At 34.9% G+C, this 16,015-nt stretch overlaps 1 pseudogene; it reads left to right on the plus strand.

Moving 5' to 3' along the window:
* The first annotated feature begins 5,398 nt into the window (after window positions 1-5,398).
* On the plus strand, window positions 5,399-6,318 carry LOC131808284 (PHD finger-like domain-containing protein 5A; annotated as a pseudogene).
* The last annotated feature ends 9,697 nt before the right edge of the window (window positions 6,319-16,015 follow it).

Consider the following 16,015-nt stretch of genomic DNA (forward strand, 5'->3'; position numbering starts at 1 on the left):
GGGTCATGTGGGGTGGGTGTCTCCATGATAAACACCTGTAACCAAAAAAGAATAATCAGACCCTAAAAAAGAGGTAAGCCATTGTAGCAGTTATTGATAGAGATGTTAAAAGGATTAAAGTTCCCTGGTTACCTTTTTATAAAAAATAAACCCTGAAGGCACTCATTGTTAACTGTGTGGGGACCCCTCTTAGTTGTGAGAGCTTTTTCTATATATTCACTTGATAAACTTCTGTCACTTACTCACTCTCCATTGCCCACGAGATTCCTTCTTTGACTCCAAGAGACAAGAACCTAGCTCTCTCACATCATTCCCTGGAGTTAAGTATCAGGCTATATTTTCCAATAATAAGGCAATAAAACTAGAATAGAATGACCAAAATATTAAGTCCATGTAACTGGAAGTTAACTTTATACCTAAAAAGAAATAATACAGCTAATTCAGAAATATTTAGAATTACTCTACTATGGTAATATCATTTGTGAAAATAAGTGACAATAATTAAAGGTATGAAGGAAATCTAAAGATTTAATTGTATTAATTCAAAGAAAAACAAAACAATACAACAAAAACACCAAAGCATAAAACAACAAAACAAAACAAAAAGAATATAAAGGCAAAACTTAAGAACGACAGCAGTAATAACAAAATATTATAGAAACAAACAAATTTTTGGAATAGATTAATAAGAAAGATTTGACCAATGAGTACTGGTCAAGAATAATCAGAGATGATGAAGATAAAATAAAATGCTAAATGAAATGTATAAAAACTAAATTATAGACCTAAGAGACTGATTAAAAGTGCTTCCACAAAAAGAGTCTAATTTGAAGACAATAAAATTAATAGCACCATAGAGAAAACTGTATTTGTGACATAGGGGATCAATTAGAGATGATAAAGTATTTCCTTAAATATCAAAGATAACAATTAGACTCAGTGGCTCAGTCAGCTAAGCCTCTGCCTTCACCTCAGATCATGATCCCAAGGCCCTGAGACTGATCTTGACTCCCTGCTTGGTGGGGAACCTGCTTCTTGTTTTCCCTCTCCCTCTGCAGCTTCCCCTGCTTGCGCTTGTTCTCTCTCTCTCTCACTCTTTCTCTCAATAAATAAAATTTTAAAAGTTAAAAAAAATTAAGAAATAAGCATCAAAGATTAATCCATAAGGTAAAAATATTTATTAAAGTAATTAATTAATTTATATTAAAATTAAATACTTCCTTGCAATTAAGTGGAGTGTGGAGAAAAAGTTAATAGCCAACTGACATAGGAATGAACCATACTTAAAATATTTAAAACTGACAAGGAATTATTAGATTTAGACTCCATGATGATCTCTATGTATGTGCATATAAAACACCTTAAAATACTTTGTAGGAATGTGCTACAGGAAATTAAAGAGACAGGGAGATAAAGGGGGAAAAAAATAGCTCAATTTGAAATGAGTCGTTGGTTGCCACTGTGTTTTTTTTTTTGTTGTTTTTTTTTTCAATAAAACTTTATTTACAGAAACAGATAGAAGGCCGGACCTTGCTTTAGAATATTACTTTGAATCCTCCATCTCTTGCTTTTCCAGGACTTCTCTAAAACTGCAACTTAATCACACACACACACGAATATGTCTCTCTCACAATGAACACAGAAATTAATTTTTTATAGAACATAAAACCGTGTCAACTATGAAACTCCTCCTATCCCTGAAATATACATATATTTTTAAATTTTTAATTTAATTTTTTAAATTATTTCTGTATTTTAATGATTTTAAATTTATAATAATTTCACTTGTATTACACATTTTTATTTGTACACACTGAGAAGTGATCATCACAGTAACTCTAGTTACCATTTATCGCCATACAAATTTACAAAGGTTCTTTCTTCTCGTGATGAGAACATTTAAGATTTATTCTCTTAGCAACTTTCAAATATGCAACACAATATTATTGACTGTGGTCACCATGCAAAGCATTATATCCTCATGACTTAGTGATTTTTTTTTTTTCTTTTTATTTTTGCCACTGTGTTTTATTTACATTTTCCACCACTTTTTTGGTCAATGAAATTATTTTACATGTATCTATTATTATCTTGTAAGACATGTTACACTAATATCATTATTAATGAAGTTGAGAATAAGAATATGATGCCTCATTTCATCATAATTGTTAAAAAAGATCCCTAAGCTGGTAAATGCAGGAAGCCAGAAACAGAAATAATACTTAGCGCCAGTTCAAAAGCTTGTCCACCTGGAACCTGTAAGAAAATCCACCTAGATCCTGAAAATAATGAGTGATTTGAGGAAACTGGACAGGAATATAGATTTCCAGATGCTTTTTACTTATAATGGCAATAGCAACTTAGACAATGTAATCGAAAAAAATTTATTAATTGGCAGTATGAAAATTATTAAAAAAATATAAACCATAAGCCAAAAACTTGGGATAATTATGAAGAATCTACATAAACTTAAAAAGAAACAATATATATTTGCCAAGGCACATTCACATTTTAAAAAATAAGTTGAAAGGGGAACAATATGCCATAATACATATATCAATGTTTTTCATAGAAGTTTAGTATGAAAAATAAACATTTTAAATAATTTATTTGGAAATTGATATCACATATCTAAAAAACTTGAAAGAAGAAATGGATAACCATGACTAAACAAATGTAGCAGAAAAATGATTTACACTAATAGATAAAAGCTATTCAAAAATGCAGTGAATATTGGCCAAAGCTTAGAAAAATCGATAAAATATAAAATGTAAAATGAATTCATGAATAAAAAATAGAATCCCATTAAATCTAATTTGGAAAGAACTAATAATTTTTTTTTTTTTGCCTGAATCTGCTCTGCCTTTCATTAGGTGGGACACTGACCAAGCCCACTCAGCTCCTCTCTCATGCCCAGTAATAGAAAAGTCAGGGACATTAATGACTTCTGGGATGAATTTTAACCACTGTGGATAGGATGCAGAAGCCAGTGGGTTAAACAGATTCTTTCTTGTTTCAGGAAAATAATTCTGAGATGTATTCTGTGCATTAGGATTGATGCTCAGTTGTCCACAATCATAATCCACTCAGTCTGAACTCATATATGTTTCTCCTGGACCACTTAGCTCTTCTCATTCTCTCCTCTTCCACGTGATCAAATCCCAAAATAATTATTTACGTTGTATATGCAAGTCCTGATTTTGAAGGGAAACTCAGTTACAGAAAGAGATGAAAATAAAGATACAGGGGAAAAAATGGTGCACTTGGGTGACTCAATTAGATAAGCAACTGACTCTTGATTTCAGCTCAGGTTGTTATCTCAGGGCGATGAGATGAAGCCCCTATAGGCTCTGTGCTGGGCAAGGAGGTTGCTTAAGATTCTCTCTTCTTATCCCTTTCCTTCCACCCCTCACCTGCCATGCTGTCTTTCTCTTAAATAATAAGCACTGTTGAACTATCTTAGATTCTGTACTTTCTCTCCAGCCATGAACCTATCACTGTCTTTAACTCTTGAAAACTTCATTAGACAAATTAATGTGGTGAAGGAAGAAATATGAGAAAGCCTATTAATCTGATGAACATGGAACTGAACAAACCCTATAGATACTTTCCCTTTGATTTCTAGCCTATCAATACCTACAGTGAGTCACATACACTCAAGATTATTGTTTTTATTGTATACTTCATATATTCATTAATTTTTGACTCGTTATCATTTTGTTGAAGTGTTAAACTATGGTAATAAACAAACTTTTAATTAACTTTTCCTCCTATGATACAAATATAACTTGCACTTGAGCTTTAGCTAATTTTATGTTCTAAAATTGCCAAAACAAAACGATCAAGGTTTCTAGATTATTTACTGTATTTCCTACTATATAATATTGTTCTAACTCTTCTGTATAAAGAAAATGAATGCTTGGGGCTCTTGGGTGCCTCAGTGCGTTAAAGCCTCTGCCTTCTGCTCAGGTCATGATCCCAGAGTCCTGGGATAGAGCCCCACATCAGGCTCTCTGCTCAGCAGGGACCCTGCTTCCCTTCCTTTCTCTCTGCCTGCCTCTCTGTCTACTTGTGATCTCTGTCTGTCAAATAAATAAATAAAATCTTAAAAAAAGCAAATGAATGCTTGATAAGTAAATGAATGCTTTACTGAACAAATTAAATATGGCAATAGCATTTTATTTTATCATGCTTTACATATTAAACTATAATATTATATCACTAGTCTACAAATAATCTACTCACATAGTGATTTGGAAGCTTTTAGCAAAAGAATTCTTCCTCCTGATTGTAGTATAAAAGCCACAGAAATATACAGAAGACTCCTAGGATAGAAAGTTAAATCCAGTTATCCGTGATGCCTTGATTAGGACCTGACCTATGTATGTCCTGGCATGCACTAGTAACTGTTACATGTGATAGGATTATATTTAATATATACAGTTTCATTTACTTCACAAAGGAGATATAAATTTGAGAATAAAATATTTGATGAATCTATAAAGTCTATTTGTAACCAATGTGGTAGAATTAAGATGTTAATTTGAAAAAAAAATTTCATTGAACACATACACATATTCAATTGTTTTTATATATATAAACAGCATTATTTATTTATGTAAATAAATGCATTGTCAGTAAAATCCATTTACTGATCAATCATAAGGGTAATTTTAAGTACTAAGAATAAGTAATATGTGAAAAGATAAGTGTTCAAGAGTGCAGTTTGTGGTAATTAATACAATATGATAGGCTCATAAAAAAGATATATTACTTGAACTTAAAAGCTTCTATAATTAAGCGATGACCACTTGAAATTTGTAATTAATCTTGCTGCAGTTTTTCCTTGCACTTATTGCCCTTCCCCAGAAGTTCAGTAAGAATTTCTGTGAATGTCCTTATGTTTAATCTCATTCATAGATTCCACTGCTGCTCACAAAACAAAGCCAAAAAGAGAGGTAACTCTATGTGGCACTCCATCCACAAGCAATACATTCATAAATAATTAAAAAGCTCTCTACTTCATTTGTTACCCATTCAGCTGATAATTTAAATGAGTAACTGAGGCCATTTTATCAGCACTTTTAATAGAATGCGACTCAGAAACATCACAGTGTTATTTCAGAAGAAATGCTCATGTGTTAAGGTTTTTATTTTTTTTATATCAACAAAATAATTTTCAAATATTAAAAGCAAATGTCTCCTTTTCCTCCAACTTTCCTTCCTATGTCAAAGTTATAAATAAATACATTACAATCGTATTTTGAGTAGTAGATAAAAACAAATGTTTTGACTGTTTGTGGGTTGAGTGTCTGGGTTAACTTGTATAAATATCTGAACTCAATGTATTTAGACTGTATTAGATGGTTTTTTTAGACTATTTAAAAATACAGAAGTTTCCGGTGGCCGGCTTGCGCTGGAACTATGGCTAAACATCATCCGGATTTGATTTTCTGCCGCAAGCAGGCTGGTGTTGCCATCGGAAGACTGTGTGAAAAATGTGATGGCAAGTGTGTGATCTGTGACTCCTACGTGCGTCCCTGAACTCTGGTGCGCATATGTGATGAGTGTAATTATGGCTCTTACCAGGGGCGCTGTGTGATCTGTGGAGGCCCTGGAGTCTCGGATGCCTATTATTGTAAGGAGTGCACCATCCAGGAGAAGGATAGAGATGGTTGCCCAAAGATTGTCAACTTGGGGAGCTCTAAGACCGATCTCTTCTATGAACGCAAAAAGTATGGCTTCAAGAAGAGGTGACTGCTGGGTGGCCTCCCCACCACCCCCCTGCTACTGCAGCTGCCACAAAAGATAGCGACCACCACCAGCGCAGAGGGAGGAGAGCCCTCGTCCACGGCCCCCCCTCCACCTTTCCTCCTCTTACCCAGACATGTGATAGCGACAGAAAAGGAATCTTCAGACCCCACTCTGGCAGACCAGAGCGGAGAAGAATTGATAGATTGGCTCATGGTTTTTCTTGAATTCAAGAAACAAGCATGTTTTCCAAATGGCTATGTTCTCTACACTAAGAGCTGCTGCTGCCGCCGCTTCTTTAACACCAAGATCTTCTGAAACAGGAATGATACCCTCTCAGTCTCCTGTTTGAGGAATTAACTGTGACGCTACCGCAGTGAGAAGCCTGTTCTTGGCAGCAGCCCTGAGGGAGGAGACATCTGCGGGGTGGGGGGAGCTCTCGAACAATCAGCGTGGGCACTGAGTCTTGTAACACTTAGCAGGTGCTGCCTGTTCATGTTATTTTCCTTCGAAGAACTTGGAAACCCTTTCTGTTGCTGTTGTGTTAATAAAGCAGGTGTTTCTTTTCTGGTAAAAAAAATAAAAAAATAAAAAAATAAAAATACATGCTCAGATAATGATAACATTATTTTATTCATTTTAATGAATAAATTATTTTATTTAATTATGTTTAGATATTTATTTATTAAATTAATGATTTAATATTTAACAATCTAAATTTGAAATATTTTAAATTCTAAAAAATATTTATTTAATTAAATCGATATATTTAATATAAATATTTAATAAATTATTTAATCATTATTATAATTATGCAATACATTATGTATTGTGTAATAAATGCATTTTAATAAATAAATAAATGTATTATTTACATTATTTTATTTTACTTTATTTTATTTAGTTGACAAAGAGAAGGAGAACGCAAGCAAAGGGAGCTGCAGGCAGAGGGAGAGGGAGAAGTAGGCTCCCAGCTGAGCAGAAAGTTCAACCTGGGGTTCCATCCCACGACCCTGGGATCACCACCTGAGTCGAAGGCAGATGCCTAACTGACTGAGCCATCCAGATGCCCAAGGCTTTGTATTCTTCGCTTCTAAATATTGATGCTGCTTCATCTCTGGAGTTCGTAAATTGATGCTGAGAATTCATATCGAAGAATTGATAGTAGCTGTTAAACAGAAACATGTAATTTAGGGGAAAAAAAAGAACAGAAGGAAGAGAAAGGCCAAAAGTCAAAAGCACATTAATATAAAATTTAATTAGATAAATAAAGCTGATATTCCTGAAGGGGGCTAATAAAAGAGCTGCAAAGGGCTGATAGGATTAGGAAAATTGTCCACTCCTGGTCATTTCATAATTTTAAAATATTCCTTATTAATAAATATACTTATTTCCAGAAACACAACCACATAAGGACATTTCCACCAAGTTTCCTCTAATAGCATTTACAAATTAGACGTTCAAACAATGTAGTTTGTTACATGTTGCATCTGTATCTTAAAGTTTAAACACTTTCTGTGACACATTTTCTAACAATGAAAATTAATATATATATATATATATATATATATATATATATATACCTTATCCCTAAATGGAAAAAAATATATATATATATAGAAAACCTATACCTAAATGAAACCTTTCTTTGTTTATTAGCTTAAATAGGTAAATTAGCAACAACAACAACAACAACAAACAGCTAATATTATAGAGGTAGGAACAATGTACCTTTTCATTCATTGCTATTTTCTAAAAATCCCTATTTTATTTTTTTCTCAAGTCTTTCATAATAATTTTCTAAATCTCTTGCCTTATTCAATTTTTTTCTTTTAGTGGAAATCTCTATTTCATATTTATTTTCTCTTCCTCCACTCTTTGCTCTAATAATTCAATGTATTATTAGATTTTCTGTTTTTCTCTTTATCCAGATATATCTTTTCTTTCTTTCTTTCTTTTTTAAATAATTTGATTTGCTGGCATTTTACATCAGTGCATGCTTTCTTATGGATGTTAGAAATGTCTGTGGAACTACTAGAAGAATAAACGTTTTTACCTTTAAGAAGTTTACAGTCTAGAGTGCCTGGGTGGCTCAGTTGGTTAAGTGTCTTCCTTCAGCTTAGGCCATGATGCCAGGGTACTAGGATCCAGTCCTGCATCAACTGCCTGCTCAGCAAGGAGTCTGGTTCTTCCTCTCCCTCTGCCCCTCCCTCTCTCTCTCTAATAAATAAATAAAATCATTAAAAAAAAGACTTACTGAAATCTGAGACTGAATTACTAAATTCAGTCTTAATATAAGACAGCTAAACAAAGCAATGATCACAACTGGAAAGTTTAGTCAGATCATGGTTTAACATTTTTGGTTGACACAGGACCTCTTTCAGTATCAACTTTTCCTAAATATCAATTTCTTTTTAAGGCAAAAAATTTTGACAAGAAATCCAGATCCTTCTCATCATTTTCATATCAATTTAATGTGACATCCTCGGAGTATATAATCAAATATGTAATTATTCTATCTGTTGCCTTGTATATTGCCTGTATCTTTTTCAGACTCAAAGTTCCATTGAGGTAGAGTTTTTTGTTTTGTTTTTAAAGCAGAGATTTTTAAAGTGTTTGATATATACAAGATGCTTAATAAGTGTTTACAAAACTTATGTATTTCAGAAGCCTTAAACAGGCTTTCAAATAATGTAGGTGATATTAGTAGTCATATCAAACAATTTGTAGGTTTCAGTCATGTAAATAGCTACATTTCTCAGAGACAGAGAAACATACAAATGATCTGGGTCCAGTAGGAAAATGCTAGCATGTGTTGTAAATTCTCTTATATGACCTTATTCTTGCAAGAATTGGTTATGTGGCAGAAAAAAGGTATCACTATCTTATACTTTATTATTTAAAGAGATTTCTGGAAGTTGTTAATTTCTTACACTACCCCTTTGTTTCAGTGGACCCAATTTCCATGGTAATGGTGAGAGGAAAGTAGGCAATTTAGGCAGCAGCAAAAATCTCCTACAAGGCACTATAAAATAAGGCTTGTTCTAGATCATGGGTCTGTCCAAAGGGGAATGTGAAGGGGTAGAATGGATGATGGATGCATTGTGGACTTATAACTATAAGATTAATACTGTTATGCCCCAATAATGGGTCTATGATTAAAGGAGCAAGACTGATGTAAAGCGAAGGTCAAGCAAAGCTTTATTTCATGCCAAGCATCAAGAATCTAACCGAACGTTCGGGGCCACACCTCTTATGAGAGAAGGCAACCCTTCACTGTTTCACAGACTAGCTTTTTTTTTTTTTTTTTTTTTTTTTTTTTTTTTTTTAATTTTTTTTTATTTTTTATAAACATATATTTTTTATATACATATATTTTTATCCCCAGGTCTGTGAATCACAGACTAGCTTTTAAGGGCAAAGGCCATGCAGTCAGGCCTGGCCACGCATAGGTGACCAATGAGATTTTAACACACACAGGAAACTCCACAGTGAGGCTAGTTGACCAAATGAGGTTCAATTTACCCTAGTATAGACATTTGACCCAGCCTATTACACCTTGATTAGGATTGGTGCCAAAACGGTTCCCAAAGGGTGGAGGAGTGGGGCATACTCCTTAGTATCTAGGGAGACAATATGCAAACACCGCCCCCCCTCCCGCTGATTGATGTCTTCACCTGGCCTGACCCACCCTTGTATATGGGCTTTGTTACCTGGAGCTGATTTCCAGGACTTGTTTTTAAGTGAATCCCCTGGGGGAAGGGGAGCAAGGACAGTTTAAGGGTTAACCTCAATGAAAGCCTCTTGCTAAAACATAAAAATATAAAATAGGTCCTTACATTACAACAACTCAGTAGGGAAAGTCCCAGTGTGGTGATAAAAGAAGTGATGTAACTTGCATTGCGCATTTTATTTTTAAAACGTGTAAGTTGTATTTTTCCCTGCCATGACATCCTACTTTATCTCCATCTCTGTCTACTAGTTTAAAACTAGTTAAACAGGGGCGCCTGGGTGGCTCAGTGGGTTAAGCCGCTGCCTTCGGCTCAGGTCATGATCTCAGGGTCCTGGGATCGAGTCCCGCATCGGGCTCTCTGCTCAGCAGGGAGCCTGCTTCCTTCTCTCTCTCTCTGCCTGCCTCTCAATGTACTTGTAATTTCTCTCTGTCAAATAAATAAATAAAATCTTTAAAAAAAAAAAATAAAAAAATAAAAAAAAAAAATAAAAAAAAAACTAGTTAAACAAACTCAACAATTTTTTAAAAAAATATTTTATTTATTTAAGAGCAAAGCCAGAGAGAGAGAGAGAGAGAGAGAGAGCATGAGCAATATGGGGCTCGATCCCAGGACTCTTGAGATCATGATCTGAGCCAAAGGCAGACACTTAACTGACTGAGCAAATGAGACTCCCACAAACTCAACAATTTTATAAAATTTTTATTTGTTGGGGTGCCTGGCTGGATCAGTCAGTAAAATATGTAACTCTTGATCTTGGGGTTGTACGTTTGAAATCTACCTTGGGTGTAGAGGTTTTTAAAAATAAAATCTTAAAAATTTTTTTTTTCATTTTTTTATTTAAGCCATTGTATGGCAGTGTTGATCACTTTATTGTACACCTGAAACTAATATTCACCTTATTTTAACTAACTGGAATTTAAATAAAAACTTTAAAAATAAAATAAAAATAATAATCATAAAAATAAAAAAGAGGAAAAATTATTTGGCAGGTAATTTTCTTAATTGCATTATTATTTATTATTATCATAGTCTGTGTGTGTCGGTGGGAAGTGGCTGCTATTCCAGTGAGTTCCATATCTGTGTTACACTGAGGTCCATGTCTGTAGTCAGTCTTCTTTTTTCTTTTAATTTATTTTCAGTGATCCAAAATTCATTGTTTATGCACCACACCCAGTGCTTCATGTAATAAATTCCCTCCTTAATACCCACCACTGGGCTCACCCAACCACCTGCCACCCTCCTCTTCAAAACCCTCAGTTTGTTTCTCAGAGTCCACAGTCTCTCATGGTTTGTCTCTCCCTCCGATTTCCCCCAGCACACTTCTCTCCATCTCCCAGTGTCCTCCACATCATTCCTTATGTATTGAGTCTTATAAAATCTTTTATTTCTTTCCCTATTCTGCTTTGCATATGCTTACCTTAGATGTTAAAATGTTATAAACCTCTCCTGCCTGGTCCATTTTCTCTCTCTTCTCTCATGATTTCTCATGCTCTCCCTGCCAACCCCACATGCCTTACAATATCTGGATATGACTAATTTCTTCCTGAGCTACTTTATTCTACTCTGCCATATGGTTGCCCTTCCCTCTTCTGTACCATAACTTCTATCCCCTGCATTTGTGCTTTAACAATACCTAATTCTTTTCACTACATCTGTATCTTTGAGGTCAATACTCAGTAGTGCAATCGCTGGGTCATAGGCTAGCTCTATTTTACTGGAAAGAAGGGCCATATGCACCCCAGTGTTCATAGCAGCAATGTCCACAATAGCCATTCTGTTGAAAGAGCCAAGACCCCCTTCAACAGACAAACGGATAAAGAAGATGTGATCTATGGATACAATGGAATATCACTCAGCCATCAAAAAGGATGAATACCCAACTTTTGCATCAACATGGATGGGACTGGAGGAGATTATGTTAAGTGAAATAAGTCATGCAGAGAAAGTCAATCATCACTTATTCACTTATTCACTTATTTGTGGAACCTAAGGAATAGCATGGAACATTAGGAGAAGGAAAGGAAAAATGAAGTGGGGGGATTGGAGGGGGAAATGAAACATGAAAAACTATGGACTCCAAGAAACAAACTGAGGGTTTTAAAGTTGAGAAGGATGTGGGGATGGGTGAGCCTGGTGATGGGTATTAAGGAGGGCACATATTGCATGGGGCACTGGGTGTTTTACACAAACAATGAATCATGGAACACTACTTCAAAAACTAATGATGTATTGTATGGTAACTAGCAACATAATTTAAAAAAAAAGGAGGGGGACAATACCTAACACTCAATCTTTACTAGTTTCTTGTTTAACTCCTTTTAAGAGTAAGCTCATTAGTGGTTTTTTGTTTGTTTGTTTGTTTTTTCTGTCTCAACTAAAAGAATAAAAATAATACACATTATTTTGAAAACTTTTTGAACAGTGTACAAACGTTAGTCAAGTCCACAATGTCTCATCTCTTCTTCCTCCTAACATGGCTAAGTTGAAAAACCCTTTATCTGGGAAAAGATCATTCTCCTGCCACCTTGTGTAAGATTTTGGCTTTAGCTTAGATTATCCTTTCTTTCCTTTTCTGAAAATAAGTTGAAAATATTAATAGCCTCAGTTTCTTCTTCCAGAATATGACTGCTTCATTACCAAGTGCAAAAGCAACCCATTTTGACCATAGTAAACAGCTTGGACCTACTTTTTTTGGCTCACTGTTTTAGTGAGACAAGTGGAGTGAAGATGACACACCATTTCCAAATGTATTAATAATTGGTAAACCATACTTCTAACTTGAAGTTTTGTTGCCATTAAACTACGACCAGACTCGCTATAATTACAGAGGTAAATTCTTTATATTTACTATATTTGAAATTACCAAATAATACCAAAATAAAATTATGATTATGTGAGGAGTCTGTAATATTAAGAAGATGACTTTGAAATTATTGCTTATCTAAATGAAATTTCCCATTTTATAATCTTGTATAGGATTCCATTGTCATTTTCTATTTAAAATCTATTAGAAGGCACTCTTATTGTCCCTTAAGTTGGAATTCAAATGTGGAAAAAATCATCCCAAAGGAACTGATTCTATATTCCACTGTGAACCAGGTGGCTTCCTTGTGGCATTTTGCCCCTTGCATATTGTTCATCTCCTACAACAAATGGGGGTATGCTCTTTAGTAAATTAATTCAACTCAATTAGAGACATTGTCTTCAAGGGATAACATTATAGAGACTAGAATCAGAATCATACTTTTGGGAAAAGTGGGCCCAGGTTTTTTGTTTTGTTTTGTTTTGTTTTAAGATTTTATTTATTTATTTGACAGACAGCGTCCAGAAGTAGGCAGAGAGGCAGAGAGAGAGGGGGAAACAGGCTCCCTGCTGAACAGAGAGCCTGATGCAGAGCTCGATCCCAGGACCCTGAGATCATGGCCTGAGCCGAAGGCAGAGGCTTAACCCACTGAGCTACCCAGGCGCCCCTGGGCCCAGGTTTTGATGGCTTCTTTCCTCAATCTTATAAAACCTATTTGAACTCTACTGGATGCCAGAACTGCTTACAAATATTTGGTCCCTTGTAATTTTAACCTTCCAGTATTCAATGCACCTGATCCATGTAATATCCTATAGTATTTTTGTCAAATGAAGACTCTCAAAGTGTGTTTCTTGGGAGACACTTTTCAATTGGCTGCTTACATTTCTGCATTTATTATTTGTTATAGACCATCCTTTGAAGATGGTTGTATTGAATAGACTTCGAAGACAGAAATAGTATCTTTTTTTTTTAACTTAACCTGTTGTGTTTGCAAATATTATCTGCCTCTGTTTTGATTCTTCTTGTGGGAACTGAGGCTCAGAACTGAAATATAACTCCCACCCCTACACACACACACACACACACACACACACACACACACAAATACTGTTAATATTCTGGCTACCTCTATTGCTGTGAATAATAAACTATATTATTTCTGAACCATGAGTCTGCGTCTTCTATCAACACCCAAGAAACCACAGAAGACTCATACACCAGCTTTCAAATAAGGGAAAATAATCTCAGATGCTTTATATTTTTTGATAGTGTTACCTACTTCTGAACATATGACTGAACACATATAAAGCTGGAGCCATGACCATTTAGAGCTTCTTCTGTGGAAGAACTATGCATTCACTAGTAAACAAAAGTAGTTTCATCTTTTTTTTTTTTTCCTCCTGGACACCATTTCCTCTCTCACACTGTTGCTCAAATTGGATGGAGTCTAAGGTCCTTTGAGGAAATTTTTGTTTAATGACTCAAAATAAAATAGGAAGAGTCTAAAGTGCTAAAAATAATTCTAGATAAAAGGTATAAGATCATGCCAGAAAGGATAGTAATTTTATCTAACAACTGCCTGTTCACCCCTTATTTGTTCATTAACTAATCTCCAAATTCCTGACTAAATCCCTTTTGTAAGCCAGAATGTAAGCTAAAAACTGGGATTTTAAAAAAGTTTTCATTTGAAATCCAGTTAGTTAACATATATGGTTGTATTAGTTTCATGTGTACAATATAACATATAGCACTCGGTGCTCATCATGACAAGTGCTCTAATTAACCCCCATCACTTATTTAATCCATCACTCCTTTCAGATCCCCTCAAGTAACCATCAGTTTGCTCTCCGTAATGAAATGTCTGTTTCTTGCTTTGTTTCTCTTTCTATGTCTTATTATTTTCCCCTGTGCTTGTTTGTTTTGTTTCTTTTTTTTTTTTTTTTTAAAGCTTTTTTTTTTTTTTTTTTTTTTTAAATTTTTTTTTTTTTTATTTATTTATTTGTCAGAGAGAGAGCAGTGGAAGGCAGAGTCAGAGGGAGAAGCAGGCTCCCCGCGGAGCAAGGAGCCCGATGTGGGACTCGATCCCAGGACGCTGGGATCATGACCTGAGCCGAAGGCAGCTGCTTAACCAACTGAGCCACCCAGGCGTCCCTGTTTTGTTTCTTTTGTTCCATATATGAGTAAAGGTATTTGTCTTTCTCTGACGGACTTATTTCACTTTTAGCATTATACTGTCTAGTTCCATCCATGTTATTGCAAATGGCAAGATTTCAGTCTTTTTTATGGCAGAATAATATTCCATTGTATATACATACCACTTATTCTTTATTTATTCATCAATTGATGGATACTTGGGCTCTTTCCATATCTTAGCTTTACAAATAATGCTGCTATAAACATAGGGTGCCAGGATCCCTTTGAACAAGTTTTCTTATATTCATTGGGTAAATACACACCAACAGGATTGTTGGATCACAAAGGACTTCTATTTTTAAATTTTATGGAAATTCCATACTGTTTTCAAATATGGCTGTATCAGTTTGCATCACCACCAACAGTTCACAATTGTTACTTTTTCTTTTTTTTTACGATTTTATTCATTTGACAGAGAGAGATCACAAGTAGAGAGAGAGAGGAGGGAGCAGGCTCCATGCCTGGCAGAGAGCCCAATATGGGATTTGATCCCAGGACCCTGAAATCATGACCTGAGCTGAAGGCAGAGGCTTAACCCACTGAGCCACCCAGGCAGCCCCCACAAGTGTTACTTTTTCACATCCTCTCCAACACCTTTTGTTTCTTGTAGTGTTGATTTTAGCCATTCTGACAGGTGTGAGGTGGTATGTCTTTCTAGTATTGCTTTGTAATTTCCTGATGATACATGATGATGGACATCTTTTCATGTATCTACTGAACATTTGGATGTGTTCTTTGGGGAAACACTTGTTCATGTCTTCTATCCATGTTTTTATTGGATTATTTGTTTTTGGATGTTGACTAAAAACTGGATATTAAGTAACACACAAGACAGGTTTCCTTGAGCTTCAATTTTATTTGCATGAGTATCATTAACAGGAAAAAATATGCATATGTGTATGTACAAGTGTGTTTACATATACATCTATCTATCTATCCTCTATCCCCTGTCTTCTAATTGTGGTAAATCCTGTAAGGTGGGGAATGGGATAGTCTGAAGTAATGTGCTGCTGGATATGTTGGGTAAGCAAATTTAATTGCACTCAGATGCATTGGATATAAGTGAATCACTCAAATGAGTTATTTAATATAATATAGAAACAAATTAACATTTTATGTAGTTGAAAATAATAGGTAGTTAAAATAATTTTTGTTGTTTTTTGTTTTTGTGTCTTTTTTTGTTTATATATACTATGGTTTGAATGTTTATGTCTCCCAAAATCATATTATGAAATCTAACTCTGGAAGTGATAGTATTAAAACATAGGAGCCTTTGGGAGGTGACTAGGTCATAAGTGGGATTACAGTCCTTTTAAAGGAGACCCCAGAGAGTTCTCTTGATTCATTCATCATGTATGTTTACAGTGAGAAGATAGCCATCTATGAGGAAGTGGGCTCTCCCTGGATCTGCCCATTCCTTAATCTTGAACTTCTCAGTTCTAGAATTCTGAGAAATAAATTCCTGTTCCTTATAAGCTATTCAGTGTATATCATGTCCGTTATAGCAGCCTGCATGCAGAAGGACACTATGACC

The sequence above is a fragment of the Mustela lutreola genome, chromosome 9 (assembly GCF_030435805.1).
Source record: "Mustela lutreola isolate mMusLut2 chromosome 9, mMusLut2.pri, whole genome shotgun sequence".
NCBI lineage: Eukaryota > Metazoa > Chordata > Mammalia > Carnivora > Mustelidae > Mustela > Mustela lutreola.